Here is a 23345-nt window from a genome sequence, read left to right as displayed (position 1 = left end):
AGATACCATGTAAAGTTCCCTTAGTTAGATAATGTTGGAAGTACTGCAGCCACGTACAGCGGAGTACTCAATAAAGAATAACTTCTGTTGAACGCGATCCCAACTGTCTCCTGGTCTTGCGTCGAAGAAAGAAAACTTTCCAACAACTCAAAGACAATCCGTTGCTGTAACAATGTAACCGTGCAGTGAGTGACAACCTTTCAATGCACAGAGACGCTGTTTAGTTCTGGTTACATCGTTAGATAAAATGTCCTTGATTTTTGTGCATGCTGAACACATCGTAACACTTATTTATATTTATGTATTGCTATATAAATAAGTCTAAATATATAAATGGTGATAATACTGCATGTCGCGCTATTGAGCCATTCAAAATTACCACATGGGAAATTCCTTCACGCGACAGCCCTACATTGTATAACCCAAATGTACAAAAAGAAACGTAATCAGTAGTGTTGTTTTTGGCGGCCTGTTTTAATTTTAGTTTTAGTCTAGTCTTTGTGTCAAGCTGTCATTTTAGTTTTTATTAGTTTTAGTCACGTTCATACTGTTTTTAGTCTAGTCAAGTATCAGTCGACTAAAAGTCTGAGCATTTTAGTCTTAAGTCAGAATTATCCATGACTCTTTTCGTCTAGTTTTAGTTGACGAAATCTGATGACATTTAGTCTAGATTTAGTCAATGAAAATTGTATTTTAGTCTAATTTTAGTAATGCAATTCTATTTAACCCATTCAATATAGTGTACCACTATGGAAAAATAGCAAAAATAGCGAACAGAAAAGTAACACTCGTCTCATTAGTGGAGGTTGAAAAACAAGTTCTTTGTGACATCCAAGATTTATTGTATTAAAATTTAAATGCAAAAGAAAAGGCATGAGAGTTGGCTGTTTTTGTCAATTTTAAGTTTTAATTTAAAATATTTGTGATTTTAATATAACTATAAGGCTAAATATTTTACCACTTGCTAATAAATCTAGATAGAAGTAGTGCATTGAATAATACATTGTTTAAATTGTGCTTAAAAGTGAATTACGTCTATTAAAGAGTATATGTGTACAAAGAGAATCACAATGCTGACAAAACTTTTTTTTTAAATAAAAGTAGCTGATAACTTCTGGATTTGAAATAAAAATAGTGAGTATGTGTTTGTGGTACAGCCGTGCATCAGTTACGCACTGCAAACGCAGCCTATGTGAAAGCACTATAGCGCATGCTGCTCCTGCACAGCATACGCACTGCACACGGAGTGTGTGTGAAACGGCCGTTAGACTTAAGTTTGTTGTCATTTACGCTAACTCACCGCAGCTGCATCTTCTAAATAATGCCGCGAGTGGGGCTTGAGGAAGTGACATCGCCTGCGTCTGCGCAGTGACCTGATGCAGCCCCTGAAGTGAGACACGGGAAACACAAATACTGCAAAATAATAATAATAATAATAATGCGACTAAATGAGACGAAATAACGTCATAACATTTTGTCTTGTTTTGGTCAACGAAAATTTTGCTAACCACATTTAGTATCGTTTTTTTTCGTCAACAATATTAGCATTATACATTTAATTATAGTTATCACATGACCAGCATTTACGTTGCGTCTCGTTTTCGTCACGTGGTTCGTTGACGATGATATTTAGTCATCATTTTCGTTGACAAAAGAAACACTAGTAATCAGATATTGGATTTGACTCAAAACACAATGTGATTCATAATTCCTTCCAATAAACCACCTTATCTTTCTATAGTAAAATAGTATGTTCAACAATATTAATTGGAACAAGATGAATTGATTAAGTTGAACAAAGTTCATGAATCAAACGACTCAGCTGATCAGAGTTCGTGAATCAAATGATTCAGTTTAAAGAGTTGTTCAAACTTCTCTCGATCAGTTCATGTACAAAAAAACAAAGTCTCTCCATTTCAGAAGTAAAAACAATCAATCAATTTCATAAATCAAAGTCCTTTGAGTCCAAAAAAACTAAATAAAATTGTAATTATCCTACCAGTTGATGGTTTCAAATTACGGTTCACAGTGGAAACAGGTCCATGGGCACTGGTCAGCATTTGTGCATATTTAATTGCATTCAATAGGCAGGCGATTCACCTCCACAGGATTATTTATGGCACAAAACAGGATACACTTGCCGATCACGTTCACATAGGGAAAAAACAGAGAACAAGAAAACACAGCCTTGGAAAACACAAGGCAACAACCAATAATTAATTTCTGTCTCAACATTTCAGTAACAAATGATATACATGCGCAGCTCAAATGACACATTAATCCAACTTTTCGCAGTTATTTAACACATCGACACTCATAAAACACTCAGGCTGCGTCCGAAATCGCGTACTATGTGAGTAGGTACTACATTTAAATTAGAACGTACTTCGCGACCGTTAAAGGGTTAGTTCACCCAAAAATGAAAATTCTGTCAGTAATTACTCACCCTCATGTTGTTCCAACCCCGTAAGATTTTCGTTCATCTTCGGAACACAAATTAAGATATTTTTGATGAAATCTGAGAGCTGTCTCACTCCTCCACAGGCTTATGGACACTATAACTTGCTGGCCCAGAAAATGCGTTAAAGACATCGTTAATATAGTCCAAGTGACTCCAGTGGCTCAATCTTAAGTTTATAAAGCGACGAGAATACTTTTTGTGCGCAAAAACAAACAAAAATAACGACTTTATTCCACTTTTCATTTACTTCTCTCTGAGCCTCGAGTCTTTTCACGTCGTGTAATAGCCTAGCGCGTCTGTGTTAACCCGATTGCCGTTGAGAAATCAAAAATTTTATTGTAGGTTTTGCAAGTTCAACATGGGTTATAGGTCGAAAATTCAATGAAGGAGTACATATGTCCTTTCGATTTCTTACAGGCTGAGTTGTTGTTGCCCGTAACACGCTAGCATTCTGCTAATGAACGCTGATTGGTCAGTGAAGGACTGATTACGACCAGAGATACCGCTTGATGGCATCGTGGCATCCGAAGCGGGACCAGAAACAAACAAAACAAAAACTCTTCTAGCATGTGTATTTACCTGTGTCAGCTGTGTTGTCGATGCCTCAAGAGAAAAGAGTGCAGAGCACCAAAGCACCAAAGTGACTGAAGGATTGCCGTAAAGCAGTATCTCAGGTCGTACGATGTGTATGACGTCATTGACATTTTAAAAGACTTTTTAAAGCAAATAAGTGACTCTAAAAAATCTAACACCCAGCAATGTGTAATTTCTTTGCATCTCCTTTCGAATACAACATTCAAATTACTAGACAAAAAATTATATCCTGAGAAAAGTGGATTTTGATGGGTATAGCGCCATAGACCTCCATTCATTCTGCACTCGCCTGCGAGCGCCCCCGCATGGACAGAGACGTGTTAATGCAGCCAGTCCAGAAACCGGAAGCAAGCAGAGTGCCAATTCTCTTCCTATTAGACATTCTCTGATATAACGACAATAGACATGTATAGGAAGGCTAGATGGCTCAAGGCGGAGTCAGCTGTGTCGTCACTTGGCGGCCATCTTAGGTCAGGAGACTGCGCTGCTGCTCCCTGCTGCTGTGGACGGAAGGTGAGTGACATACGCCAACTAAAATGCTCGTAACTTGCTGAATTCTTGACGGATTTACAAACGGTTTGGTTTATTACAAACCTTATTAACGTGGCTATGATTTGTGCTGATGCCGTTTGTGGCTATAATTTTTCACAAGTATGCAGTTAAATAGCCGCATCCCTGACGTTTATGACACACCAAGCCGTTTGAAAATCGGTTGAAAATTGAGCAAAATATAGTTATTTCAGCACTACATGCACAATAGACTTTAACTGGACGAGCGGTCCTGTCCTAAGATGGCCGCCGTGTGACGTCGTCGGGTCCCATTGGCTCTCAGCGCCGGTAAGCTATCTAGCCTTTCTATACATGTCTATGATAACGACGACAACTCCTCCCCCGTGGCATCATGGGATAGTAAAGTGTCCACCGTATGCGCACTTCGGAATCTCGCCGGAAGTAGTAGGTCATCCGGGTACTTCTCGCCTACTGTTTTTCGAATTCTATGATTTCGGACCAGGGCTGCGTTGTAATTGTAATGCCCTTCACTTGCTAACTTTCCTCCGTCTCGTTCACTCGGATGTACGTCATTGCGAGTGCCCACTACTGGCGGAAACTGCAATGGGCTGAATTGGAACGTCCTAAGCCCTTGATCACTTGGAATCAGCTATGTAGTTGATTTATTATTTACATTTGTTTTCCCTTTAAGAATGTTTAATGCAGCATCCAAATGTATGGTTTTTGGGTTGTTTTCAATAAAAAAAATTTGAATTAATATATCATAGAGTTGTTTGTTGTGGTGGTGATTAGACGAGATCTGTGGTGACGTCACAATCGTACTGCATTGTGGGACATATAGGTGCATGAAGTGTACATATGAAGTAGACTCGCTCCCTCGGTCCAAATCGAGGGAACGAGGGTCTGTCCATCTAAACTTCCCTCGTCCACTTCACGAAGTGGAACGCACTTCAAAATGGCGGCGGGGATTCCCCCGAGGGAAAGTGCTTAGGGAAGTTCGCGAGTGCGTGTCTAAAAGTGGACTGGAACGCAGCACATGTTTCGGACATACTACTCTGCTCGCGTACTGTTTTTCGCATACTATATAGTAGGGAAGTATTCGATTTCGGACGCAGCCTCATTGTCTCAACTCATGATACAAAGATCATTATTACACGTGATAGCTTTAGCCCACGGCTAGTTCAGCTTGCGCTGTGAGTGCGGCCTACACTCAGCTCATATCAGCTCATTTCTGAAATGGACATATCTGTCATAAGATAACATATGATAAAAAAATGTCACTCACCAAAACGAGATTGCATCACATATTCAATTAAAGAAGATTATTCAATAAAGAGTATCAGTCTGGGATACACTAAATCTTTACTCCGATTTCCACTTCACCTTTCTCTCTCAACACTCACGACAACCCTCCAGGCTGATGCATCCAAAGTTTCCAAGTGCACACAATCACAGTTTCCGATAGATTATGATTATCATTTAATACAAAGAGTTTCTGGAAAAATGCTCCGTGCTGTTGTCTCATCTGATCTGCTCTCTCATCATGCTGACAGCGGCAGCGCCGGCGAGAACAGTGAACAGCCTTATGAATATGCCGCTACTGTTGGCTCTCAGGGGTGTCAGTCACTGCAGCACAATCAGTGATTGGATGAATCGCGTGTTATTGCCCAGTGTGGCAACCAGTGCATCAAGTAAAGAAAAAAAAGAAAAAAAGATGTAATGAAATATTAAATTTGTACAGAACAGAGCGACAAGACTGAATTTAAACTGTTATAGAAGAGCTAATATACTAAGAATGCACTGGTGAAGGATAATCTCTGCTTTATTTTATAAGAAATATTTTTGTGTCTAGAGTTCCTTGTCCTGTACTCTCAACTTTTGTATAGTAGTACTAGTCATAATTTTTAAACCAGGCATGCATAAAAGGGGTGTTTTTTTTTTTTTGCCTGTTTCGAAAACCACTGGAAAACAACGGACTGTAATGTAGGCCTATAGAGGAATGAAAATATGGAGTGATTTACCATTGATTACACATTTTTACAAGAAAAATTCGTTAAAAAAAATATTTAAAGGAACATTTAATGGCAAAATATATAGTAAATTGTTGATTTTGATATTTGGAATGAATGTTGGGTTAGTATGTTTCATTAACTTGACTTTTTATTGTTGTTGATTAAATGTAGTTTTGTATTTTTTACTTGTTGGGACCCCAGGAAGAGTAGCCACTGCCAAGGTAGTGGATAATGGGCATCCAAATAAACTAATAAACTTAGATCATTGATGGAAAATACCATTTATAGCCAATACAGGCAATTTACTGAGGACAATTTTTTTTGACAGTTATAGCACCACGTCTTGCCTGATCTCCACCACCTTTTATTAGGTGTCCTCAAAAGGTGCCCATACATGTCTGTCAAACTTACTAACAAATAAATGAAAATTGAGTGTGTATCATTTGATTCCTTTATTATTTTTTGCAATTATTTCTAACAGCTGAAGAAATCTTTCCTCTCTCTCTTTTGTCTCCCTTTCTCTCTCTCTCACTTCTCGGTCTCTTCGTTCATCTCTTTCTCTGGCCTCCTGTTCTAGTCTCTTCTCATGCTCTCGTCGCTCTATTTCTTTTCTTTCCTCCTTTTCCTCCATCTCTCTCCATCGCCTCTCCTGCCTTTAAATGGCATCTCTTTCTCTTTCAGCTTCCCTCTCCTCCATCTCTCGAATCAGCTCCTCAAAATCTTTTCTTTTCCTCCCTACTCTGTCACGTTCTGACCTCACTGAGGATGGAGAGGTAACAGCAACATCCGGGCCAGATGAGGCAATAAGGGTGGGTGGTGTGATGGAGGGTCTGCCCCCTATTGCCTCATCCATGGCAGAATACCATTTCCAGGATGCTGCTGTAACCCTCCCATCCTCAGTGCTCACCCCAGTTTGTGGACATTTCAGATCCTACACATATTTGAAAACAGAATATCAAGACAGTCAATTATATTGTAAAACATATGATTCGTTAAATGATCGCATTACAGGGCCAAACATGAGCATGATTCAATCATGACAGAATTATAATTTTAGAGTGAACTACAATAATAATAAAAAAAAATCTTACTTTATACTTCTGTTTAAGGTTCTCCCATTTTTTATTATTTTTTTTGTATCTGAAGAGCAGACATTTTGCCCTCCAGCCTCTGCTCTGTGATAAAAACGCTGCAATAAATGCACAGAAATCAAGCATAAAAGGAATGCAGTAAGAGCTTGAGTAGAAATGTTTACATCTACAACTAACTTACCATTGAATATACACTTGAATAAATTAACATATTACATTTGTCTTAAAATACTTATTTTTCCAGTGAAGAGGGCTTCATTAGCCACTCTCCACTCAATGAGAACACGTGTGTGTTCATCAGCCCCTGCAAAATCAACACAGATTTTAATGTGATTTACCATGGTCAATCTATTAATGTTACATGGACAAGCTGAGGTAACGTTAACGTACACTTGTTAACAGTAGCTTGCTATGTAACCAACAAATATTTCATAATATCAACACTGTTAAAGGAGAAATAAAATCGTTTTAGTTTACTGTAGTTTTGTAACCATCTCATTAAACTGCTAAACAACGAACGTCTTTGTTTAAAGAAAACAGTGTTAGCTAGCTGATTTACATTAGCTCGGACTATTCCGTAATAATAATGATAAAACTATATTTTTTTCTGAATTGGCTGGAAAAGGACACCCTCAATTTACATTATTTAAACTTTTAACAAGTCAATCGCTTACTTATATGATGTTAAACAAATACAATTTAACCACAAAGAAACAAAATTTGTTTTATAAAGTACTTACACTTGAATCCAGCCGCGTCTCCGCTTTCCGCCATTTTCAAATATAACGACGACAACTCCTCCCCCGTGGCATCATGGGATAGTAAAGTGTCCATCGTATGAGGTTGGGTGTGTTTATAGCCATTTTCATGACTTTTTTCCATGTTGTAGCGCCACCACTTGGCCAATCTTCGAGATTTTTTTCAAGTAACCTCAGATTGAGTTCATGAACATGTGTCCCAAGTTTTGTGAAAATATCTCTTTCCATTCACAAGTTATAATTGTTTTAGTAAAAGTGGCCCTGGTGCCATCAAACATTTTGGTTTCCCTTAGCGAACGTGAATTTAAATTAAGAATTTTTTTGATGATTATTGATAGTCACTGTCCAGAGAATATTTCTGCACTGGTTTGGTTCCGATTGGGCCAAAAACCCAGGAGTAGCCTAGTTCGCAAAAGTAGGTTTTTCAAAAACCTCAATTTACTCGAAATTGGCGCCTGAAGGGCATGCATCTTGTCCGCCTCGAGCCAAGGATTCCAGCGATATAAGACACTTGAGCCTACGGGTCCGTGTACTTGGCGGCCAACGGATTTTCGTTTTGAAAGGAAAAAAACAAAAACGAAAAACGGCCGCTTTCCCAATTACCATTAGTAAATAGGAAAACGAAAAACGGAAAACAACCCATTATTCGTTTTTTGTTTTGATATTAAAAAACGAAAAACAATCTTGTTATCCGATTGTCCTTGATGTGTTTATAGATGGAAATCGGAAATCAAAATAAGTCGTAATCCTTAATTCTGCATTGGTATTTTTTCGTGACCCGGAAGCGATCTTAAGTAGTAAGCAGTTGTCATAGATACACCTATGAGCGGTTGTATGCTAGATGTCGCCTTGGCTACGTCAGTTCATTGGAAGGAATGCATATTATATAATATATATATATATATATATATATATATATATATATATATATATATATATATATATATAAATGAGAAAAACTTGGCCACTAAATATTTAATATTCAATTATTTTAATGATCACAATTAAAGTTTTAATTTTATTAAATTGAACAAGTAAACGTTGCATTCATATTCTGGGCTCATCTGATTTTTTTTTTACATAGCATAGCCTACTTTGTTGATTAATATGATTAATAATGATTAATAAATGCACGCACAATTATCCGTGAACTTGATTTGAACAAATGCCTTTCAACTTGTGTGTGCAAAATTCAGAATTAAATGAATGTGCAGCAATTTGTACAAATAGATATTCTGTAGGCCTATTATACTGTTGTAGCCATTAAATAAGCGCATTTAGTTTCATATTTGTTCAAATATTATAATGTTATTTTTTTCCATTTATGCTTGCAGTGAACAGCACGAGTAAGATGCGCAATATATCGAGAGACATGGAGCGGGTCAGACATGATTTTGACCACTTCATTAAGTTTTGTTTTGTAGAAAGCCTTTCTTTAAAGTGTATTTCGTTTTGTATAAATTGTATCTTAATTTTAATCAATTTTTCATCAACATAATTGCCTGGATTGAATAAATAAGAAGGAAATATAACAGCCAATATAATCATGGAGGCGCTCGCGCGGTCACTTGCATTGCACGTTAACTGGAGCTCATCTCATCCTAACTTAACGAAACTCAGTGTATGCCTCACAGAGACATGAGAAATACATCAAATACACAAAGCTTGAAATGTGTTAAAAACGAAATAATTCAAAACGAAAAGAAAAAGGCTACTCTCTGATTATGTAATCCATGATGTGCATTTCTCTCTATATGCACGTTCATCTTTGCAGACACTGTCAGAAAACACTAGTTTATTAATAAAAATCAATGCATGCGTCACCGGATTTACAAATGCACATCTTGCTTGTTGCACGCACACATATTATGTCGAAATAACGAGATATTATGTTGAAATAACATTATTAATAATACATCTTTTAGAATATTTGATTGAATGCTGAATGTTGCGCTTGTTCAATTTAATAAAATTAAAACTTTAATTGTGATCATTAAAATATACGCATTCGTTCCAATGAACGGCCGTAGCCAAGGCGACATCTAGCATACAACCGCTCATAGGTGTATCTATGACAGCTGCTTACTACTTAGGATCGCTTCCGGTCACGAAAAAATACCAATGCAGAATTAAGGATTACGACTTTATACATAGGCCTACGTATTTTGATTTCCGATTTCCATCTATAAACACATCAAGGACAATCGGATAACGAGATTGTTTTTCGTTTTCCGTTTTTTAATATAAAAACAAAAAACGAATAATGGGTTGTTTTCCGTTTTTCGTTTTCCTATTTACTAATGGTAATTGGGAAACCGGCCGTTTTTGTTTTTTTCCTTTCAAAACGAAAATCCGTTGGCCGCCAAGTACACGGACCCGTACGCCTCACGGTTGATGAGTTATGAGCCGTTTCATACTTTTGACCGCTGTAGCGCCCCCGTCAGGCCGATCGGGGCGGGCCTTGGTGACGCTGTAGGCCAGGCATTCTCAACCCTGGCCCTGGAGGGCCACTGTCCTGCAGAGTTTAGGTCAAACCTTGATCAAACACACCTGCCTATATACCTTTCCAGTAATCCTGAAAGGCTTAATTAGCTTAATTAGCTGGCTCAGGTGTGTTTGATCAAGGTTGGACCTAAACTCTGCAGGACAGTGGTCCTCCAGGACCAGGGTTGAGAATGCCTGCTGTAGGCGGTGTGAGTACTATCAGCCCCCAAAGTTTCAAGTCTCTACGACTTACGGTTTGGTCTGCCCGATCAGTTTTATGTCTGAATGTTGCATCATGGGAAAATTAACAATAACAATAGGGTTTCAGCACTTAGTGCTTGAACCATAGACTGTAAAAAGGCTTGAACCCCTAATAAGTGCCTAAAAAAGGGCCACAAAAAGGCCTTAAAAAAAAAAACTATAGAGTCTAGGCACTTGCCGCATACGCTGCTGCGTTCCAAAAACTTTATCAAGCCTTTTAACATGTGCCTTGGAGAGGAAAAAGTACGTTTTCTGCCCTTTTAGGTCATTTATCATGGAAATGTGGTGATTTTTTTTTTTATTACCTTTTAAATGTGTAAATAAGAGAATGAATTGTTCTGGACATTGTTTATTTTTGTAATGACAGTCATAATTTCTACATGAAACATTCTTCTATACCTTTAAAAAAAAAAAAATTGGTAAATGAAAATCATTTGTTCTATAGGCTACATTAAAGTACTTTTTCCAACTATTTACAACATACATTAAACATTAAATCAACATAAACATTTAAATTTACAGTACATAAAATAAGAAAAAAAAAGTAGACTTTTATTGAGCTGAGCAGGGAGACCCTGCGGAGCTGCTGGACCGGGATGGGCTGCCCCTGGTAATGCCTTCTGCTGGTGGGAGTGGGACATCATCTGGGATGGTCTCCAGAGTGTTTAAGTGCATATTTCTACTATCCACTAAGTTGTCCACCAACAGGTTTGCAGGGCTGATTCAATTGATGGCTTTCTGAAAAAAACAACAAGAAAAAACTAATAAGCACTGTAATTTGCTCTGGCCCCCTTCCTGTTCGCAGGAGTGATGAGATAGTTAGTAGATTGTATTCACTTAATGGCTGGCTGTCGAGATGGTGTCCGCTTAATAATATAGAATTCATAGACAATTGGAAAAGTTTTTGGGGCAGACCTGTGCCTGGTTGCATAAAACGCCATAAGTGGAATTTTCCCTTAAGATCGCCCTTAGGTTTCCCTTAAACTTAAGGGTGTTTCAGAAAATAACCCTTTTAAGTGTTACTTAAGTTTTTTTTTTTACTGAAACATCATACACCCTTAGAATTACCCTTAAGACCAAATGCAGATCTAATCATCATTACGCATCATATTTTCTCCCAACAATTAACGCCCATACTTAATCCTGTTGTATTTGTTATTTCCCCAGTTGTAACCTAAAAGTTAGTTTCATTGCTGTGATATCTGAGAGGAATTGGATTTAATAGGACTGCTTAGCTAATCAAATGATCGATCTCCTAACTGGCACTGTATTGTGTGTTGTAACGTAACGTCGGCGTAACGGCGACCATCAGTAAACGTTATGGATACAAACAATATTTTATATTTTTTATTAAGCTGTTCTTGTCTTTACTAAAATAAAAATGAGGCTAATCAAAGGGAAGAGTGCTCTTACAAATCACGAGGGAGCGATTTGACCGCTGATTTTGGCTAACGTAATAATAGACTCGCTGTTTTTGCTGATGCTGAATCGTCTTTAGCATACAATACATTCATTACAAATGTAACTTTAAGTTAAACGTGTATTTAAACTACACCTGGGAAAACTCACTTCACCTTCAGAGGCTCTGGGGCAGCTCAGTCTCTCCAGTCGGGTTGCAAGACACTGCGTAACGTTACCAGGGCTGCCAACTTTTGAGTTTAGCTTGGAGTGAGATTTTTGTTTTGGGGGGAGGGGGGGGTATGTAAAAACAAATATTGCATCACAATTGATTGTCAAAACATTTGGTAACTAAATAGAATTTTATGAAGTTTAGTGACAACATGTTACAATGTTTACATTGTACAATGACTGGTAGGATACAGTTTTTATTATTGCTTGACAAAAATGTCAAGATTTCAATTCCATTCTTGTGATTTGATTCCGATTTTTATTCAGTATTGACTACTTTGGATACATGTTTATTTTAAATTTTATTTAAAAAAATAATCTCACCTAATGCTGTAAACATAGAGGGCCCAATCTGCTGGTATTATTAAAGGTTAAAAATAACAAATGAAATTAAATATAATTCAGTTTTTGTTATAATAACAATTATTTAATGACATAAGTAAAAATATAATAAATATGTAATATAGTGCTCAGCAAAATCTCCTCTCTAGCTATTTTTTCTATTCAATTAACATGCTATGGTCATTAAATGGCTTTCCTGAGGTAAATGTAACGTTATGTGACATAATTGTTCTCCTGCTATTATATATTGACCTCTTTCCGTGGTTGAAAAACACTAATTGGTCGATATTATGTATACTTTCGGTAAGTTGTACTGCATCTTTAAATAAAAAAGTAACAGCTGATCGGTTCACGTGCACTTGAACTGAGGCGCTCAGCGATCTGTCACGTCACATTTACAAACGCCAAACGTATTTTTTGTCTGAATTTCGTAATAAAATTGACGGAATCTAAGAGCTGATAATTAGTTTAATATTAAAAGTACCTCTTTGCTCCGCAATTTTTCTGTGCGTGAGAAAATGGATGTGTGGCGTGAGAGCGTGTGAAAAGTGTCAATTGCGTGAGTCTCACGCTCAATGCGTGAGAGTTGGCAGCCCTGCCGTTACTGCAGACAGATGCACTCTGTGCTGCCTGACCAGGCTGCTCTGCTACCACTGGTGAAATTTCATTTTCGCGGGGGTCGCTGCCGTGCTAGTGATGGGTGAAACCATTGTGAGGGGGAGGGGTTCTGGAGGCGATTTCTGTTTGAGAGGAGTTTGTTGCGGGTCTCCTTGGCCTTCAACGTGTAGGCTATGAACATAAAATATACTTAAAAAATATGATCTGATTTATAAATGGGGTGGCAACAGGGGTGGCAAGACTGTATCCCAGGGGTGGCAGCTGCCACCCTTTGCCACCCCGTAGATCCGCCACTGCGGTCTGGGGTAGGGTTAGGGTTTAGACCGCTAGGAGGCGCCTTCTGGCCCATATCTATCTGCGTCTCATATTGACGCTAAAGGGTGCCATGTGCGTTCGATGTAGACGAAATGTCAAAAGCGTCAGTATATGACGCCTTGGGATGAGCACTACATAAGTTACATCTATGTTAATCACATTGATATTGCAGTTTGCAAAAAGTTGTGTACTAACCTTGACCTTTGCTTTTTTATGTTTCCATATGTCACTCATTTCATATGAATCAATGCACACAGCCTTTTTTGTTGAATCCTTGTTGTACTTTTGTACCAAAAGGTACATATAAGCATTCATGATCTGACAGGAATAAATGAAGACATATTAGTTTCCAATAAGAAAAAAATATTCACAGAGGTGATCTGTTTAATGTTTCCTTTAGATGGACGCTTTCATTTTGAACTTTGGATAGTTTTTCTTTGGACATTATGTGTTTGTAAAACATTATTTTAGCAAAATAATGAAATGTTGAAACAGTTTGATATGAAGTGGCTTCATTCACAAACCGTTGGATTTCATTAACACACTTAGGCCTATATATAAGATGTCTTCTTAGGTATAAAAATCTGTACAGTGTGGAAACCAATAAGAAAACACAAACCATTTCAGAAAAATAAAAAAACACATTTACTTATTTTGCCAACATAACATGTTGTACAAACACATTATTATAATGGCTAGATAAAAAAAATAACCTCAAGAGACAAGAGGCCAATTTAAAATAAATACTAAACAACATAATGGTGGATTCAATCTGAACTCAGATAAACATAAACAAAGCTAAACCACTGTTAATTCTCAATACTACTAACTTTTGAACATTTACATTTACATTTATTCATTTAGCTGACGCTTTTATCCAGAGCGACTTACAATTGCTATATATGTCAGAGGTCGCACGCCTCAGGAGCAACTAGGGGTTAAGTGTCTTGCTCAGGGACACATTGGTGTCTCACAGTGGATTCGAACCCGGGTCTCTCACACCAAAGGCATGTGTCTTATCCACTGCGCCACCACCACCCCTGAACATGTTTGACATTTTATTTTAAAAGTTTGCTTTTAAATATTAATTGTGTATATTGTCACAATTATGTTCTGTCTAGTTGGCACCTGTTCTTGTTAGTCCCTATAATTAGTTTATCTTCCTCCACCTCAGTTTGGTCCCTTAATGTAACAAGCAGGACAGTTATCTCCTTTGGAAATATACCTTCATCTGCCAAGCTGTGACATATATATTACTTATGTATTTAGTTATGAAAGATATAACTGGATAGGCATATAAATCACACAAAATTAGTTTCATGGAAAATATTTCATATATTAGAAATTAGAACTCAGCAAGATAACAATTTCCTAGTGAGTTGGTGCTTGTCTGATGAATGTCAGAGTAAAACAATTTGAAAGGCCTACAATTTGAGATCAGCACATACAAGCCTTTTCCTTCCCAGGCTTCTCTGACACCTGTAAAATGTCAAAAACAAGCAAAACAATGCAAAGTTCTGACCAGACAGAATATGAAACTCTGAAGAAAATCACAATTGAGGTTACATGTCTATCTTAAATTATGCAATGGTGTTACAACTGGTGAATCCATGTGTTACTACTGTAATATGTAGTATTATTACTATTATAACTGTCTAAATTGTTGTTTAAGTACATACGTGATTCTATTTCTGAAGAGCTGGACCCTGATAAAATCACAACTCCTGAGGATGATGTGGCATGAACTGGTGGTGGAGATGCCGGTGAGGAGAGACCTGAAGATACCACATGAATTGGTGATGGAGATTGTGGTGATGGCACTGATGGTGGAGATACTGGTGAGGAGAGGGCTGACAAGACCACATGGACTGGGGGTGGAGAATGTGGTGATGGCACTGGTGGTGGAGATTGTGGTGAGGAGAGGGCTGACAAGACCACATGGACTGGTGGTGGAGATTGTGGTGATGGCACTGGTGGTGGAGATGCCGGTGAGGAGAGACCTGAAGATACCACATGGACTGGGGGTGGAGAATGTGGTGATGGCACTGGTGGTGGAGATACTGGTGAGGAGAGGGCTGACGAGACCACATGGATTGGTGGACATGGATGGATTGGATAATAATAAATAAATGTGTGATGGAAAGGAATACCACAATTGGAATGATTTCATTTTGCTCCTTAACTGATGACCTGCTGGCCTGACATGGTACACACTGTGCCACCTGTGACCAAAACAGTATAATGTTGGAAATCATTAGCATTTTATAATATTGCAAAAGTATTAATTCTGTACATGTTATTACCCAGGTGTCAATGTCCTGCGTTTCGTGTTTTCTTTTGTCCTGTGTGAGCTCCGAGGCTGCTTGCGTGAAACTCCTCAAAAAGTTTGTTTGCCTCTTTCTGCCCCACACACAACTTTTAGTCTACTCTGTTGTTTTTTTCCTTTGTTCCTAAGGTAATACAATTCACCATCTATGAAAAGAAAAAATAGACAAAAGAGACAAATTAATCGCCAACATGGATCTGGGAATCTGAAGGATCTGGAGAGATTCTGTATGGAGGAATGGTCTCTGATCTCTGGTCAGTTGTTCTCCAAACTCATCAGGTATTATAGGAGAAGACTCAGAGCTGTTATCTTAGGGAAAGGAGGCTGAAAAAAGAATTTAATAAAAGGGGAACAATATTTTTTCCCAACGTGTTTTAGAGAAAAACATTTATTTCATTATAACCATGTAACTATAGTTTTAATATCGTAAATATGTTTGTTTTTTTTAGTTTTTTTTACTGTAGTAATAAAAGTTTAATTTTTGTGATTACGAATGTCAGCTTTAAAATGCATGCAGTGCTGTATAGTGACACCTAGTGGCATAAAGTTAGGCATCTAAAAACTCGACTAATTTATACTGCTAGCGAATATAAATGGCATAAATGGTAAATTACAAAAGAGTGGGTGATTACCTCAAAATTTCTAGCCCATATTTTACTATTTATGCTAATTATATATATATATTTTAGATACAACTAAAATTTATTTGGATTTTTATTTATGCCGATTCAACTTTGCAGCGTTCATAATTTTTTAACGTGTGCATTGTTTAATCATGCATGTCCTCACGTTGAATAGCCTACGTTGCAGGCAACTAATAAAGTAGTATATTCTGTACTTTTTTTAACCTAAAAGTACGAACGCAAAAAGCATGTTGCACGTGCAACTTGCCTCACCTTTAGCATATGAGATACAAATTTAAGATTAAACTTTAGACCATTTTTACAAAGAGCACTGATAACATAATTTAAAAAATTTGTAAATATTAAACATTTTATGGCTCTTACCTTGGAGGTCAAAAGCGTTGGCCTTTTTTCTAAAATTTGATTTCTCCGTTTTGGAATACCCATCAGGGTATGAACCATTTGTTTTATAATTGAATAATTTTTTTGTATATGTCAGGATCCATGTTAATCACCAAATTCAACAAGATAACCCAGTCAAGAAACGTCAGCAAACTGGTGGGGGTGGGGTGAGTGAGTGGGTTTATGTCGAGACCGCAGGAAATAACTTTAACAAATATAAAATTATTCAAAATAATTATACAATAAGAAAAATCATTTCAATTAGTGGGAGGAAATCCCTTGGTTCTGGGCAACTTCCTGTATAACCAACACAAAAGACAGTTGTAAAAAAAAAGATTTTATTAACAAAAGATACTACAATACTACTAATACAAATACAATACAATACAATGAAACGGCTAAAGAGTACTTAAATGCACAAGGATGGTAAATATGGAGTATTGAAAGTACTGAAAATACAAGTGAACTATGTATGGTAAAATGTTATCTGATATGTAATAAGGTGTAAAATATCTGATGTCTAATTTAAACAACAACTGAATAACAATTTGTAAAAAGAAATCTGAAAAACTGATATGTTAAATCATAGACAGTTCACATGAACATACACACTATACACTAAAAAGAGTTTTGGTTAGTCAATAGTCAAGTTCCATGCAGTCTCATGAGTAATCTGGTGATGGCAACATCATGACTGGTAATAGGTGTGCGTGTCAATGCTCATGCATGACCAGTCAGTCACATGCCACAACTGTATGCCCTTGTGAGTTTTATAGTTGCTCTGGCCTGAACCACAGAATGAGAGTAGATCTGATACTGAGGTCTCACTTCCTGCCCTGGAAAATCTACTTTACACTGATCCAACAAATGGAGTTTTATTTGGAGTATTATTATTGTCTGGCATTTGTCCTAGTATTTATTTATTTAATTATTTATTTTAGGTTAGCAAAAAATAAAAATTTATTAAATTCAATAATAAGTATTTTACATAAGGGAGTGATTTTGGCAGCACTGCTGAATTCAGTAGAATTCAGAACTAAGGTTCTAGTAGTTTTTCCCCAATGCATTATTAGTTGTTATTAAAAGTACTTTTTTTTTTTCAGAAAGCCATCGATTGAATCAGCCCTGCTAACCTGTTGGTAAACAACTTAGTGGATAGTGGAAATATGCACTTAAACACTCTGGAGACCATCCCAGATGATGTCCCACCAGCAGAAGGCATTACCAGGGGCAGCCCATCCCGGTCCAGCAGCTCCACCAGGGTCTCCCTGCTCAGCTCAATAAAAGTCGACTTTTTTTTCTTATTTTATGTACTGTAAAGTTAAATGTTTATGTTGATTTTATGTTTAACGTATGTTGTAAATAGTTGGAAAAAGTACTTTAATGTAGCCTATAGAACAAATGATTTTCATTTACCAATTTTTTTTTTTTTTTTAAAGGTGTAGAAGAATTTGTTTCATGTAGAAATTATAAAAAGAAACAATGTCCAGAACAATTCATTCTCTTTTATTTACACATTTAAAGTTGCATAAAAATAATGTACAGAATTTCTTTCCTTTTGAAAAATAAAAGTTAAAAAAGTTAAACAAGAATATGTAGAAAAAATATATATTTTTCAATCATTTTCTCAAGAAGAGAAAACAGCCTGTCCATCCTGTTGGAAACTTTATTCCGTCATCGAAGCAAAGACCTGGGGCCCGTTCTTCGTACGTCGCTAACTCAGTTAGCTGGATTTGATTGTTGACGATTTGGCATGATCTTGGATAGTTTGGTTCTTCGAAGCTCATCCTGGACTTGCTGTCATAGCAACAGGTGCGCAATCTTAAACCTGCTCGGGAACAGGCTTATTTCATGTAAACAGGATTAGACTGCGGCTTCATAAGCGGAGTTGATACGGGAAGTCCAGCACAGCGCGATAGTGCACTTTCTGAGATGTATTTTTTTTCTCGTGACTCGTGAGATTGTCGTTTACATTATTAAATTGTTGGAAACGCACATTTATTTTCGACTTGTCGGAGTCTGGCTTTAACTACAGCACAAACTGTTTGCATTGCCCTGAGATTATTTGCGAGTGGCTCTTTCCTTTACACTATTGGAGATGCGGAGAACTTGATGGAAAGTTCTGTCTGTCGTGTCATTCGGACTTTACCTGGCACTTTTAGGTTTAAAAAACAGTTTTAGGTTTTTTTGTGGCATTTCCAAGCCACTGAAGACCCAATGTTGTAAAGCAGTTTTTTTTCCGTTTTTTTTGGGCTATCATAATTTTTTATGAAGATCATGCAATCATTACCATGCCGATTACAGTGTCACTCAGGCTTCACTAACGTGATTGGTACCATAGACTATAGGCTAGACCATAGACTGCCATCAAGGCCTCAATGAAGGGGATTATGAACATAAAGGGGGTTCACAATGTAAATGTGCAGCCCAGTTACTACTGGGATTCTTAATATTCAATAAATTATATCAAATTAAAAAAAGGCAGTTGACTAAAATCTTCCAAATGTGAAAGCAAAATGGCCAGGATCTGTGCATGACTTAAGAATTTTCAGAAATTCACATTTATGCACATTATTTGAAAGTGGTAAGGACAGTTCCACAATTAAATATCAAGCTCACTGTATTACATACACTTATGCTGATCCTAACAGGACTGCATTTCTTCATAGGTGATTATGACATGTTCCTGCCAGCAGACAGGTGTTTTATGACCCCATTCCCTGACCCAAACCAGTTACAATGCAGCTCTAGCCAGGACAAGGGCACACAATGAAATGAACTTTGGCTAAAGGTAAGATTTCAGTGTCTGAAAAGTCTGAGGGTTGCACACCTGACAGGGCCTGTGACATTGTTGCATGTGCCATATTACACAACATGGCCAAAAAACCCCCACTTTTCATTAAATGTTTAATAAAAAAGACAAATATGCTTAGTTCCTTGAGTTTTATTTCAATTGTTCTTTGTAAAGAAAAGCCAGTGGTCAAGTGCCTGCAACAAGAGATATTAGACATGCCTCATGCAACAAATAAAAGGAAAAGTTGGCTATACACTGCCCACCTGTAGGCCTATGTCTCCTCTGTCTGTGCAGACTCTTCTGTAGGCCTTTCTGTAGATGTGGAATCCTGCAACTTATATTGCAACCATAAAGCATACAAGTATATATTAAGTAAAGTTATTTATGCACTTGCAGGTAGGCTAGTTCCTCCATATGACAGTTGTCTGAGAGGGTTTATTCACTGTCCAGTGCAATGGAAACAAATGGACTTCACAAAGTCTTATACTTTCTTTCCTTTGGAAAGTTAGAAAATGTCCACTTACTGCACATACTGTATTTCATGTTGGTGTATTATGTAAAAGTGCACAAAAGAGGAAAACACAATGTCATTACAATGAACTACACTCGGGAAAAATGTGATCAATAACTCATGGCAAAATATTTTACATTAACATAAGTTTATCAGTTTTCACTTTCACAAGTCAAAGCAATTCATCATTACTCAAGATTTAACAGTTGAAATGACTATACGGCCTTAATTTAATGCAGCAAAAATAATTTTACAGTGTAGGCTACTAAGATCTTTTCTTTTCTTTTTTTTCAGCCTTTTTCTTGGTGGCTTTTATAAACAGACAACCATTTATTTAACAGTGCCTTTTATAAAAGAGACTATAATATAACAAAAAATTACCATTATGTAGAATATTTTTGTACTTCACTTTTATTTGTTCCCATGTTCTAGTGTGGTGACTCTGACATTACAATGAATAAAGTAATTATGCAATTATTAAAATACAAAAATATAGGCTAATAAGTGATAAAAACATCTAACATGGCCACTTCTAACGGATTTAAATTGTCAGCTACTTTTTGCCAGCCCTCTCTCCTGGCTTTTGCAGACTTTGAGGTGTTCCCTGGCGTTTTGATTAAACATTAAAATTCCTAATTAACTTCGACTATTAGTTCTTGCTCTGCTGAGGAGAAAAACTGAGCGCGCTCTTTGGCCACGCTGAACAGCCAATAGCAGCGTTGCTGATCAATGTTTCCACTATCGATACATATCCCCTTTTAACCCAGCGCATGAACGCGCAATTATCTCAGATAACTCAATCCAGCTATACTAATCATATCCGGCAAGTGTGTTCGAAGAACCGAGTTAGCCAGATCATGATTAGCACGATGATATCATCTTGGATGTGTCATTTGATCTCGGATGTAATAAGCAATGTACGAAGAACGACCCCCCAGGAGACGTTGGGATCGCGTTCAAACAGAAGTTATTCTTTATTGAGCGTGGCTGCGGTTCGTCCAACAATCTAAATCTAATACAGTATGCATTCTTAATGCGCATGTGAACGCCATCAGCGTTTCTCCCAGGTTCGCGTTTAAAGTCTATGTAGAGAGAATGGTGTCATCTTAGCGGCCCCTAATTGAATAACAAATGATCGTTGCGACGGAAGCGAATCAAATCAAAACTAACTTTAGCCGGAAAATAACTTTTTAAAGAACCGCAATAAAGCCAAAACAATCTCTGTTGCCTTAAATTATACGTTTATCTCTGTAAAGCTGCTTTGAAACAATCTACATTGTGAGAAACGCTGATGGCGTTCACATGCGCATTAAGAATTGGTTCTATAGTTATGTGCGTTTGAATATATGTGCGCAGGTTTGTAATTCCCTACAAACCAAGCCTAAACAAAGTACTGGTCTTTCCTTATACATTTTTATACAGAATTTTATTTTTATTTTGTCACTTCGGGGTAGGTACGCGAAACGAATTTCTCGAAAATGCTTTATCTGTAGAGTGGTAAAGGGATCCTCCATAGGGAGAGACTAGTTGGCACTTCAGCACTGCGTTGTCATCGGGTCCAGGCGAAGGTCCTTCGTCAGATCTGGATACGGCCTGGATCCGGCAGGCTGTGGGAAAACCTCGGGATAAACAAAGACACAAAAATTTGCGTAGATACCATTCTACTTATGATGTAACGAGTACATCAGGATTTATGGGAAGTGTTCCCGGTTCCGGCTGACCTAATCTATGCAGCCTAAGATTGAAAAATAGAAGTCTATAATGTATTATGTGAATGCTAGGTCAAAGAGATTTTTTTATTCTAGCTTTGAACTGACAGAGTTTGTCTGCTTCCCGGACAATGTTAGGAAGACTGTTCCAAAGTTTTGGTGCTAAATAGGAAAAGGATTTTGATATTCTAGGTATTATTAACTGGCCGGAATTTTGAGATCGCAATAGACGTGAAGGACTATAATGCGTTAAGAGCTCGCTCAAGTACTGCGGAACTAAACCATTTAGTGCTTTGTAAGTAATCAGCAATATTTTAACATTTATACGATGTTTAATAGGGAGGCAGTGCAGTGTTGACAGAACAGGGCTAATATGGTCATACTTCCTGGTTCTGGTAAGAACTCGAGCTGCTGCATTTTGGACCAGCTGTAATTTGTTTATTAAGCGTGCAGGGCAACCACACAGGAGAGCATTACAATAATCTAGCCTTGAGGTCATGAACGCATGAACTAATTGTTCCGCATTTGTCAATGAGAGCATAGGGCGTAATTTAGATATATTTTTAAGATGGAAAAATGCGGTTTTACGGATACTAGACACGTGACTTTCAGATGAAAGATTGGTATCAAAGAGCACGCCCAGGTTCCTAACCGACGAAGAAGACTTGACAGAGCAGCCATCAAGTGTTAGACAGTATTCTAGGTTATTACGTGTGGGAGTTGTTTTGTCCAATAATTCGAATCTCTGTGTTTTCAGAATTTAGAAGTAGGAAATTACTAGTCATCCAGTTTTTTATATCAGCTATGCATTCAGTACATTTTTGTGAATTGGTAAGTTTCGTTAGGTTTTGAAGAAATATACAGCTGAGTATCGTCAGCATAACAGTGAAAGCTAATTCCATGCTTCCTAATGATATCGCCCAAGGGTAGCATGTACAGAGTGAACAGCAACGGTCCTAGTACTGAGCCTTGTGGTACGCCATACTGAACTTGTGATCAACAAGACATTTCTTCATTTACTGCTACAAACTGATAACGGTCAGATAAGTATGATTTAAACCATGCTAGCGCAATTCCACAAATGCCAACATGGTTTTCTAGTTTATTTAAAAGAATGTTGTGGTCAATGGTGTCAAATGCAGCACTAAGATCAAGTAACACCAACAGAGAGATACAGCCACGATCAGATGATAAGAGCAAATCATTTGTGACTCTAATGAGCGCTGTCTCAGTACTATGGTACGGTCTAAATCCAGACTGAAAATCCTCGCAGATATAATTTCTTTCAAGAAAGGAACACAGTTGTGAGGATACTGCTTTTGCTAATATCTTTGACAAAAAAGGCAGATTCGAGATCGGCCTGTAATTGGCTAGTTCCCTAGGATCAAGTTGCGTTTTTTTAACAAGCGGTTTAACCATAGCCAGCTTAAAGGTTTTTGGTACGTATCCTAGAGATAAAGACGAATAAATGATATTAAAAAGAGGATCTATGACCTCTGGGAGCATCTCTTTCAGTAGTTTAGTCGGTATAGGGTCTAACATACATGTTGTCGATTTAGACGAATTAACGAGTTTGCAAAATTCTTTCTCTCCTATAGCAATGAATGAATGAATCAAATTTTTCCTCAGGGAGACAACAATGCACTCCCTGATCCGATACTGTAGTAGACGGTTGCATAGTTATAATTTTGTCCCTGATATTATCAATAGTTTTGAACTGACAGAGTGTGTCTGCTTCCCGGACAATGTTAGGAAGACTGTTCCAAAGTATTGGTGCTAAATAGGAAAAGGATCTACCGCCAGCAGTTGATTTTGATATTCTAGGTATTATTAACTGGCCGGAATTTTGAGATCGCAATAGACGTGAAGGACTATAATGCGTTAAGAGCTCGCTCAAGTACTGCG

The 23345-nt window shown here is 37.4% G+C and overlaps 2 protein-coding genes across 6 annotated transcripts in view; one reads left to right on the top strand and one right to left on the bottom strand.

Annotated features, from left to right (window-relative positions):
- The window catches only part of LOC309509429 (radial spoke head protein 4 homolog A-like), a gene marked incomplete at its 5' end in the record, with an annotated part of 106611 nt that extends 87951 nt beyond the window's left edge, over positions 1-18660 (top strand). The window contains one exon of the transcript XR_014209900.1: positions 17530-18660. The remainder of the gene's footprint in view (positions 1-17529) is intronic.
- LOC309509430 (radial spoke head protein 4 homolog A-like) overlaps positions 1-23345 on the bottom strand; it is a 55274-nt gene that overhangs the window by 20118 nt on the left and 11811 nt on the right. For 2 of the 5 annotated variants that reach the window (XM_082184135.1, XM_082184138.1), the window contains exons 3-5: positions 19484-19554; positions 15379-15547; positions 15158-15297 (exon numbers count right to left, since the gene is read on the bottom strand). The exons of 1 other annotated variant lie outside the window; for it this stretch is intronic. The gene's annotated coding sequence lies outside the window, so the exon portion shown is untranslated. Of the gene's footprint in view, positions 1-2168; positions 2188-15157; positions 15298-15378; positions 15548-19483; positions 19555-23345 lie in introns of those variants that run through there. 2 more of the 5 variants (XM_082184140.1, XM_082184137.1) reach the window with 2 other exon arrangements.

The sequence above is a fragment of the Leuciscus leuciscus genome (assembly GCF_965113295.1).
Source record: "Leuciscus leuciscus genome assembly, chromosome: 11".
In the NCBI taxonomy this organism is placed as follows: Eukaryota; Metazoa; Chordata; class Actinopteri; order Cypriniformes; family Leuciscidae; genus Leuciscus; species Leuciscus leuciscus.
The sequence above is the reverse complement of the archived record's forward strand: the minus strand, read 5'-3'. Positions and strand labels throughout refer to the sequence as shown.